Genomic DNA, 10,180 nt, shown 5'->3' on the forward strand with positions numbered 1-10,180 from the left:
TTTTAGACGGAGGTGGGGGTGAGGGGGTTCCCGTGCACCGTGCATGTTAAACGTCGGCGATGGGTGAGAGGGACGCGTCCCGTTCCGGCCCCGGGTCCGCGAGGCCTGCCGCGCAGGTCCGTTTGCACCCCATTAGCGATGCAGGTTAGCAGATGTGTGAGATTCTCCCCCGCATGAAAATCCCCCACCGCTCTCCACACACACACCCTCCCTCCTGACAGCCTCCATTATAAGCTGTGAAAGTGGGATCTGCATCTCAATACCGCTCAGGAAACACAAGTTTGCACTGCTGATCTGCTTGATTCTGCTCTGGCACCCCTTGCATGTCTTTGTCCCCTCACTTGTACCACCCGCTTCCTCTTCTTTAATTACTTTTCAATATCAGCTTATTTGACAGATTGTGTGCCTTTCCTCAGCCGCCCCACCCTCCCCCAATGTTACAGTCCTTGTGTTTTTATTAAATCTCCCCAGGATTCTCTCCACTGATGCAGTTAAGTCTTTCCTTAATGTGACTTTCACCCCCCCCCACCCCCGCGCTTCGATCACGCATCCCGACGTCCCTGTCACTCCCGGGTTTGCTCCTGCGCCCCCACCTCGCCGTCCCGCGGGGGCTGACTCAGCATTAGCATCCCCCCGCCCCCCGTGCCGCGGCGGTGAGAATGAATCAATATGTCGAATGTTTGCACAGACACAGGTACTGAGCGTCAGGATGACTGATAGATTTATGGATCTTCTAGATGCCTCCTGATTTATGGCCGTCATCGATTAGCTCGTCTTTTCTCTCCGAGTGTTTTTTTATGACGCCGTAATGAGAACGTGACGCAATCGCGGCGGCTCGTAATGACCCTCCGTAGAGGGACGCTTCTTTCGACGCGACTTTATCAGATCGTCGGCTCGTTCATCCCTGCTTAGCGTGGATCGGTGACCCGCTGGCGCGCCGGGGTTGTTAATATAACTCGCCGCCATATTTCAACGGTGCAGACACACACAATTGGATATTTTCTCGTAGATTACCGTGTTCAGGCCTCACCACGGGGATCCATTCAACGTAGCGCGCCCGGCGCACAAAATTTATAGTGAAAATCTATCGAAAAGTATTTAATGCTCCAGGTGGTCTGTTGAGGTTTTTATTCTATAAAGGAAGTCTTAACGCTGATTTTAAGATACCGTAAATTAGGGACTATGAGCTGCTACTTATTTAAACACGCTTGCGGCTAATTTATGGATCTTTTTTTTTATTTGAGCTAATGAGCTTCATGCTACCGAAACATTAACCGCGTCACATCGGACCAATGAAATTACCGTGAAATTCTGAGGCCGTCGAATTCCGAAGACAGCGATCAGCTCGCCCGTGCGGCTTATATTCAGGTGCGCCCAATAGTCCGGAAATTATGGTATTTTGTTTTGATGAAAAGACGTTTCTTGAGGTGTCAGGACAGTTTTTGCAAAAACAGTGGACCCGACGATGAAAGTTGTTCTGTAGCCCAATAGCGGTGACAGGTCAGAATAAATCAATTTGGGGGTGAATGATGGAAACGGCGTGAGATGGGACGCGCCAGTCGTGGACGGGGCGAGGCGGGATTGTTGCGTTTCCCCTCGGGAGACCCAGCAGTGTGTTAGGTCAACCGCGGTGGGTGTGAAAGGGTGGGCCTCGGGGCGCAGAGAATGCGAGCGCCGGCCCCCGAGGCTCGGCCTTGCAGAATGGGCTGGAGGGGGGCGACACCCTCCACTCCCCTTATTTACTGCCTGAAATACCACTACAGATGGCCATGTGTCAAGGATCGGAATTACAGAGCGAAGGTTGGGTCTGGAGGCCGGGGTACAAAAGGGTCACATGTTTTATTGCGTCCATTTCCCAGCGGCTAATCGGGGGGTATCTTAAAGGGACAGTCTCTTCAGAAAGGGGAAACGCTAACCATTTCATTGCTGCGTGCAAAGCGCCCCTCCCAGGATGAAACCCGGCTGTTTTCGTATTAAGCTTGGCTCCCGCGTTGTTTAAATAACAAATGCCCGTCCGTGTCACGTCCCACGCCGAGGCGCGGCCCGGCGCATTCTGAGCGGGCCCGCCGCCGCTACGCGAGCAGCAACAGCCGTGTTCTCTGGGGCCGAGATGAGGACCTGAAAGGGTCACATGGAGCGCTTTCCACGGACGCCGCGGTAAATACCTGCCGCTGCCGGGGGATGATCTGTAACTTGTCGCCAGTCGCTCGGAACCCGCAACTCATGATCCGCTTTTTCCGGCGTTTTTCAGACGAGATGATCTCCCAACCTGACTGTACGCCCGAATCGGACCTGCAGGGTTACAAATACAACTGCAGTTGGCGGTGACCTCTCAGATCCCGCAGATTAAAACCAAAGCGCTGTGACATCACAAAGTTCCCTTATGATGTCACCTGTGACATCACACAGTTCCTATATGATGTCACCTGTGACACCGCAGCTTCCTCCCTGCAGCTTGGACCTCGTGAGATACTGGACTTGCTATCGGTCGAGCATAGCATCTTGCGCTCATGCTAACATGTATGTGTAATACGTGATTATAACTGAACAGTAACAACTTTCATCTCGGTCAACTGTGACGCCGAATTGAAACATAAAGTCACCCTCTTAAAATAATCGCCTAAGTCATTTTTTTACAAAAATGTTTTTTTTGGCCTAAATCATCTCCTCATGAAGCTGACCACCTCTGGCAAAATTGCCTACATCCTCAGTTAAACGGATTGTGCCATTCTACCCCTTTAGTAGAAATTGCCTATGTCAAGTTTGTCAAATGGTTCAGTTTTTTGTGTTTTCTGAAAAATCGGAAAAAAATGACCTAGGCGATCATTTGAAGAGGGTGACGATAGATAAATAAATAAAATGAATTTAAAGACAACCACCACACTTTAAACTTCCTCTTTTGCTTTGGGCTTTTGCCCTCAGGGGTCACCACAGTGATTCAACCTCCTCCATCTAACTGTTCTCAGGATCCTCCTCTCACACCGACTAACGTCATATCCTCTCTCATTACGTCCATAAATCCTCTCTTTGGTCGTCCTCTAGACCTCCACTTTCAGCATCCATGTTTTGCCCGTCTGACGAACTCATTCCTGATCCTATCCATCGTGGTCACTCCCAAAGACAACCTCAACATCTTCATCTCTGCGACCTCCAGCTCTGCTTCCTTGTCTTTTTGTCACCGTCACTCTTTCAAGAGCACTCAGCATGGCTGGTCTCCTTTTATTCTGACTTCTATTCAAGATTCAAAGTGTTTATTGTCACACGTACAGTGTAGAAACGTGTTTCCCTGTTGGTGTGCAAGTGCTGCTGCAAGAATTCGTGCAATTTAAGTGGGCAGTGGACTTAACATGTGCAAGAAGAATGAGTGTCAGCTGTTTGAGAGTTCTAGAGTACAACCACCACACCTTATACTGTGCACTTTTAATATCTATTAAATGACGATTGCACTGACATCTACTCAGTATGATGGGAATCAGTGGGAGTCCTGAGCCCATCTGGGAGTGATGGAAGATGGTGGCGCTGGAATTGCGTTCCTCACATCCGGTCTACTCCGTAATCGTGCTATAGCCCTCAATAATTGCTTTTGTTCCTCATGTTCATGTTTTTTTCCTTCCTTTAAAAATATTTCCAAGGGCTTGACTTTGCTTGGCCTCGAGGGGTTCCATGGCTTCATTAGCTAGCCGAACGTGGGAATCACCTGCGAACCCGCCGTTTAAGAAGGACTCTTGGTATTTACTTTAAAAGCGGCACTCAATTTTCAAATAAGCTCTCAGATGACTTTTGTTTGCGGGCCATTTTAGCGAGGGTTTAGCTCGCCGACTAATGCTGGGCTCACACCTAACGATTTTCACGCTTGCAGACCGAAAACTGCAAATCGGAAGGAAATTTTAGGAGTTTTACTGGCATCTCGATTGTTCACATCAAGCATGTTTGATATTATCACAGGTCTTTCTGTTTTTACGGTGACATAACACAATAGACAGCCAATGGATGAGCTCCAACAAAACCGAAAACAGGAAACCCGGCGGACAAACAATCCCCAGAGCGGTATTTGCGACAAAGACGATATTTGTCGGCGGTACGGATGGGCAGAACAGCCCGGATTGGACCATGTCAACTCTCCGACGTATCCCGACCGAGCGGAGAAGAAAAGCGGTGGGCTGAAATGGCAGAGGCTCTGCAAATAGAAAGAATTGCTCAACGAATTTAGTTGTCTTCTAAAAAGCGAACCCAGTAAGATTCACAGTCTGTAAAATCTCAGTCTGAGACAAGGCTGTAATTAAAAACTTGTCTTTAAATGTGAGCAGGGTTGAGATGATAGTTTTCTGAGTCTTTTCTGAATCTTTTCAAAGTCTTCTAATGTATGGGTAGCTTTACTTTCTGACGAAAAAAATAAACAAAAACAAACTTGGACCGAGTCGATAGCAGGAGAGAGGAGCAGGCAGAAGTGTTTTCTTTTTTTTTTTTTTTTTCAAAATAAAAAACGCAGCAAAAGAATGAAAATAAAATACAATTTTTCTATCAAAGGGTCCTTTGAATGTCAAAAATGCCAGGCGGCTTAATCATGTAATTCCTGTCAAACGTTAACTCAGCTTTCGCCGCTACGTCAGTAAAAAAAAAAAAAAACACCGAAAGCTTCCTGTTAGGAGAACAAAAACAAAGCGGAGTAGAATTTAACAATGCAATGATCTTTGGAAAAATGAATCCACAGTCGGCGTCCGCTAACGCAAACATTTGCTCTCATGCAGAAACAAATGTACTCCGTGTGATAATGTGACACTGATCGGGCGGCGGCACGCCGACCCCGTAACATCCCCGCTTCCTATATGATTTAATAGCTGATGTATGGCTGCACGCTCTTAACACACACACACCATTTTTTCCCTGATCGGATGAGAGGATGGGTGTCACGGTGACCGGAGGGAGACGTTTGTGTTCTCTCAGATGGCGGCTCCTCGGGGTGCTAGCGGTCCGTGCCGGGTCGCCGCCGTGACCGCTTGATTGATTAAGAGGCCGTTCCTGCCGTCCGGGTCGGCACGGGGCGCCATTTGTCACCTGACTGCGCGGTCTGGTGGAAAAGCGTCGGCGTCCCTCCGAGGATCTCTAAAACCCTCCCTAGCCGGGGGGCCACCCGTGTCAAAATCTGCTCGCTCACTCTGGAGCCTTTTGGATTAGCGCAAACAACAAATGGCGTGTTCCGACGACTCCTATCACAATGTGCTACCCGCTTGAGAAACCCTCTGCGAATTATACATTATCACTCTTGAGTAATGATTAAGAACCCAAACCAGTCAATCATAATAAGTGGTCCTTTGTTTCGGCTTGTCTGAAGTCGTCTTCTCCCAGGGTTCGCCGACGGGGGCTGCCGTCGTCGGGGAAATCCAGGAAGTACGAGCAGGTTTTCTGGCAAGAATGACGGAATGCAGATAAGCGTCGATCAAACAGGGCTTTGAGTTTCAGCTGCAAAATGAAAAAGTGTTTTATTTATTTATATTCTTTGTTTATTGATGCGTGTTTTTCATTCGAATTTCTGCTTCTTCACCCGGTCTGACCTGCTGACTCTCCGTGTGATTCCAGATATCTGTTAATACTAAATGTCTTGTTTTCTGTTTTCGGGGGAGGTTGCGTATGCGTAGCCAAACAAATGTCCACCAAAAGTCTGGAGTCCTTGAACCTTTTTCAGGATATAGGCCGTTTCTTGGTGCGTTTGGACAGCATAGGAGCCAGGGACTATCGGACCGGAGCATCTAGAAACCGTTTTAGCTCCCATTCCGAGGGTCTTTTTACGGTTCCATAGGAACTTGTGTAACTTGGGCGATTGGTGGAAGTCGTTAGCCACACCCAATACAAGATACTTCCAGCTTTTGCGATTGTTGGTCAGCTGTTTTGCTCCAAAATCGACAGAAGCGGTGAGAAATGAACCCATGAGGAGGCCCGAGCTCTTCTGCATCCACGTCTCCAAAATAAGTGAGCTAATGGCCGGGTTCTTCACCTGGTGAGGCAGCACAAGGAGAAAATAAAGGCACTTCAACCCGTTTGAGAGTCATGGACTATATTCTCCATGTCGTCCGTGTTGCCTTGCTGTTTTTCGCTGGGGTTTGTTTTCAAGTGTTCCAAGCTTCAGGTGCACATTGCAGACGCTTCCCCTGGAGGAGGCTAATTCTTGGAAGAAAATTTGTACCGGACGGTTACTTTTCTGTCCGAAGGCTGTCGTCGGCATCTTCACGTCCCCCGATGGACTCCAGAACTGAGAACACGCCTAGCTGCTAGCCGCTAGTTGCTAGCGACTAGCTGGCTGCACACGTGGCACAGCAAAACCCCTTGCACTTTGAAACCAATAATGATAATAATCAGTGAATCTGCAGCGCCTGCTCGTCTTTATCCTTTTGTTTTCAAGGAGTAGGTAAAAGCATAGATGCGCTTAATCCTGTCACCGCTAATCGTGTGTGGACTCGTGGAGGAAAGTGGAGGGAGGGCGGAGGGGTGAGATGGGGGAGGTGGGGGGGACAAAGCCAGGACGAAAACGCCGCCCCATCAGCGTCCTGAAGCCTCACGGTGTTCCAACACGTCGAGAAGTCATTGTCTGGAAAATGATGAATATCGGTAAACAGCCTCCACCACCGGGACGCTTTAGCATCTTTTATATAAAACGACCCCCCCCCCCCCCTTCCATTATATTTATGTATTTCAATGCATAAAATAATCAGAGCCCTACTTTTCCCCCCCTAATATTTCCAAATGGTTTTTCCGAAACCCGCAATTGAATCACAGGCCTCACCTATATTTATAAACGTTATAAAAACACCCTCCGCTCCGGGGGTCAGCGACAGGTGACAAGCCGAACCCCCCCCCCCCCTCCGCCCCTTTTCCAGGTTTAATAAACTCTCCAGCGGCGCTCCTCTGCCGCCCCGTGTTTGCTCACCGCGCCCCGTTAGCCGCCTTTTTTATGGCGCCATTCGGTAAATAACGCTCCATCCGGCCGTTACATCTTTTCTATTCCGAATTCAAGGAAATGAGAGAATCTTTTCCTCGGAGCAATCCTGCCGACTGTCACATTTGCCGGAGGAAATGCATGGAAAAGTGTGTGTGTGCGGGGTGGGGGGAGAATAAGGGAGGGATGGGGAGGACCCCGATATAATGTAATAGTGTTTATTAGGGTTTCTTGGGGGAAAATGAGAATGCTAATCGTATTCATAGCCGGCACCGCGGGTAATTTGCCGCCCGCGATAAGCCGCCATATCGGCGCGAACCGCCGATGACTGAGTGACACGCGTGGCATTTCCGACTCATTATTCATCGATCCCGTTTTCCGGGTCCCGTTCGGATGTTCGAGTCGCCGGCGTGTTTGCGCAGGAGAGCCGGGTGAAACGCAGGCGATAGAGGGCGATTTTTGTCTTCGGGTCGGAAACGGATGATAATGTGCCATTACGGCGCCGCCACCTTGACACCATTAGTGCGATGTTTCTACAAATTAAGGACGCCGCTCCTGACCTGGGTTTCGATGCGGTCTTCCGCTAGGCATGGGGCGGGTGGGGGGGGTTGACTACCCCCTATGATGATAATAAATGCCTCCTCCCGTTCGCGGTGCCCTTCATTATAACATTGATATGCTAATAGCTCCTCTGTAATCCATCGCCGACCACGCAGGTGACACCGGACCTTGTCAGGTTCGCGTTAATGAAGCTAATGAGCTAACAGGAGATGTCGAGGCTTGTCCGGGAAAAGGAGAGATGCGGCACGTTTCGAGAATGCTGACCGCGATCGGGATTTAGAGAAGCTGGGGGTTGAATCGTAACCCCCCCTCCTCCAAAGCCCAGACTTTGGGTCTATCCCTGCACGTTGTATAATTAGAAAGCATGCATATGCAGGCGCGTACATGCAAACAAGTGCTGTGCGTGTGTGTGTGTGTGTGGCACCGACTGGACGGCGAGCAGCTGCCCAGCCGGAGCCTGCCGCGCCGGGAGGTGGCTGTCACATTCTCAGACTGCACTGCCGGACGCGGCATTTGACACAAGCCCCCCCCCCCCCCCCCTCTTCCCACAAGTCTCGGGGGCAGCTGCAAGTTGCCATTCAAGTGGCCCCTCGGAGCCAACTGCTCAGACCCACCCAGATCCCCATGTCTCCGGCGTGATATTTAATCTAGGAGATCACGGCGGCAGGGGCCCCCGCATGTGCCGCGCATCCGCGACCCGGAGGAAACTGTAATTGCTTGGCCCCTTCGGCTCACAGCTAACGGGGGGTTGGGCGTTCATACCTGAACCGCCGCTCCAAATATTTACTTCTGCCCTCCGCCGACCCTGGTCCTAGTCACCAAATCCCCGTCCTGCCTTCCCATCCCGGCCCCTCCGTCACCGGCTAAGTCTTCCACGGAGCTCGGAGGCTATCAGGGATTTAAGGAGGAAAAGCCCTTTATCCGGGGGGGGACTTTCTTTATAGGCCGGGGTGAGCAAACGTCATGTCAGCAAAACGTCCAGAAAAGCTCAGAAACTGCATCTTTTTCTGCTTCGGGGGGGAGGAGCCAAACAAAGTTTCCACCGGAAAGCATCGGAATGACTTGCAAGCGAAGTCCATTATTATTCTTTTTTAAATGTGAAAAACTACAACGCTTGAACATCGGTCTACGAATCTCGTAAGAGAGGTTTCGATCCACGTCGCAGCGTAGCGGCAGTCGCGCTTGCAACTCTACGTTGTTTACATCGTTGTGCTCTCCTGTTATAATGCTCTTTTCAGTAAGCTAGCCCTCATTATGGCTCACAAAAAGCTAAGAGTGCTAGGGCTAGTGCTAGCAGCTTTAAGAAGCAGTTAAGAATCATAATCAATCTGAAGCAGGAACTAAAAGCTAATTGTGAGCGCGGTGGACACGGCTAAATTGACTTTCTGTACAATCCAGAAGAACAAAGAGGCACCAAAGACGGCTGATGTGGCTAAAGGGGCGGCTACGTTAACGTAGCAAAGGTCTCAAGTCTTAGAAAGAATAGAAAAGTTGTTGTTAGTTTGGATGAATAAGACAGCTAACTGGTGTCGGCGTTAGCAAGGGTCTCATTTCCGAGAAGGCTTTACTTTTGAGTTTACTCCGATCGCAAGTGCTGGCAAGAAGATAAAACACCAGAAACACAGCAATAAATAAGATTATCTTTAATTCCTTTCTGTGATTTTGCCGCACATAAATCCACAAAAAGTTTCAATAGAGCGCAGCATGTTTTTGGGGTCTGGACAACGAATCAATGGGTTAACATCGATTTCAATGGGACACATTTATTCGGTTCTTTAATGAAGTAAAAGAACAAACTTTGTTTTCAAATCAGTTATTGGGCATTTTAAAGAGTTTACTCCTTCCTTTTTTGGTGGATGCATTGAGGAGATGCATCTCGCCCCCCCATCACCATTTCCACCACCTTTAGTTGGTCTGTTTTGGCTAATCTGAACAGTTGCTCTCCGAGCCGCCGGGGATTCTGGCCTGCATCTGAACACCAGGTGTTGGCCTGAGGCCTGAGGCCTGGGGGCCAAAGACAAACGCTGGACAAGGCACAAGAATGCGCCGTTTCGAATCGGTCATCTGTCCGTGCGCTATGCGACACCGCAAATGTGCGTGTTGGGTAGGTCCGTGTGCACCGTGCCCGCTCAGATGCCAACCCTGCCGCGGACTCTGCCCGCTGTGTCACGCCGTTTACGGCCTTATCAGACGTTACTCATTACCCGGTCCGGCGTGCACTGACATGGAGAGCGACCCATTTGTGAAATCCGGGAAGTGTGTCGTATTCTCGCCCAGGAGCGGCGCATACCAACCCCACCTTTTTTTTTTTTTTGAATTTTATTTTACTTGACGTCTCAAGCGCGATTCTCCGTTGATAAAAACGTGACTCTCCGATGAGGCGGTCTGTAGCTGCGGCGCGAGCCGGAGCCCGTGTCACCTGTGGATTTAAGAAAGGCGGCAGCTGGGGAAGGTAATCCCGCTTCTCCAGGTCAGGCTTCAGACAAGCTCCAGCAGGCCTCGCTCACTGCAGCTCCAATTAACACACACACACCGGCGGGGAAATCTCCTCCTCCTCCTTCGCAGACCCGTATTGTAGCGCGCTCCCAGTTTGCACAGGGTTAATCTTTATTTATTTTAACTCCCTCACCTTCCCTCCCACCACCCTCCGTCTTCGAACCTTTTTTGACCGGCCGCAACACGCTCAGG

Source organism: Fistularia commersonii, chromosome 3 (assembly GCF_037954325.1).
Source record: "Fistularia commersonii isolate RoL2024-O1a breed Wild chromosome 3, RoL_Fcom_v1.0, whole genome shotgun sequence".
NCBI classification, from domain to species: domain Eukaryota; kingdom Metazoa; phylum Chordata; class Actinopteri; order Syngnathiformes; family Fistulariidae; genus Fistularia; species Fistularia commersonii.